This window comes from Penaeus japonicus, unplaced genomic scaffold, assembly GCF_977035675.1.
Source record: "Penaeus japonicus unplaced genomic scaffold, GWHDUDI00000001_assembly GWHDUDI00000020, whole genome shotgun sequence".
NCBI lineage: Eukaryota > Metazoa > Arthropoda > Malacostraca > Decapoda > Penaeidae > Penaeus > Penaeus japonicus.
Genome location: NW_028234422.1, coordinates 15,534,633 through 15,535,557, shown reverse-complemented (window position 1 = coordinate 15,535,557; position 925 = coordinate 15,534,633). Strand labels below are relative to the sequence as shown.

General features: G+C 38.9%; 1 protein-coding gene across 1 annotated transcript in view; it reads right to left on the bottom strand.

Annotated features, from left to right (window-relative positions):
* Window positions 1-888: 888 nt before the first annotated feature.
* LOC122260101 (uncharacterized) overlaps window positions 889-925 on the bottom strand; it is a 136,720-nt gene continuing 136,683 nt past the window's right edge. Inside the window, exon 4 of the mRNA XM_086548058.1 lies at window positions 889-925. This exon is cut by the window's right edge and continues 2,365 nt beyond it. The gene's annotated coding sequence lies outside the window, so the exon portion shown is untranslated.

The following is a 925-nucleotide window of genomic DNA, read 5'->3' as shown; positions in this document are numbered from 1 at the left end:
CTGTAGCACTGTCTCATCTGGAAAGCGGAGCTGTGGTAGTGTCTTGTATGAATCATTAAACATTACCACTAGACAAGTTGCAGGTCTACATTGAGTAAGTAGCTCTTTTATGCTGGACAACATGTTATTTAAAGTAAAACAAGTGTAGCAAAATCCTACTCTGCTGAACTGTGCTAGGATCTTCTGATACGTCTCAGGCCTGATCCCTATATTCTAGGTGCTGAATTCAATATGCAGAGGAGCTAGTGACTGAACTTTTACAAAGCAGGCATCCCTGCTAATCATCATGATTTCCAATTTCTCTCTCTAAAGGGACGAAGAAAAAAAGAAGAGAAAAAATGATCAAAACAACTGCTGACTCCTCTGCATGGCGGCAGTGCTGTCAAGTCTTTCTACCCTACTTGGTGCTGGGGTAAGCTCTTAATTAATGCGGGAGGTGTAAGACGATCCATCTCAAAAGATTATACATTGCCAGAACACTTTTTAAATATCATGAGATGCTAGACTAGAAAGTATAATTTGGGCTGTCAATATGTAAAAATATGCATGAATAAACATATATATAACTTCAGAAAGACTGACTGATATAATGAGTATGCAAAAAAGGGGATGAGTCTGACCTTATGGTTGGAAGGCATTAAGTGTCTTCCACGAAAAAGCTATGGGTCTGGCACTTCTGGTAGTATATTTTACTACAAAAACTCAGCATATACGATTCCATAGCAGGGTACAAATTAGTTTAGCTCCTGTGAGAAGATGCATCAAACCTCTCTTTATGATCCTAGGCATAAATATGTTATGGGAGCACTGAAGGCCATTTTGCCGAGGGACCCTTTGGCCAAGAATCCCGGTGACCTTGGCATGCACTAGGCTGACACTATATTTTCATTTTTTATTTTTAGTTTTTTCTTTTTTTTCTTACTTG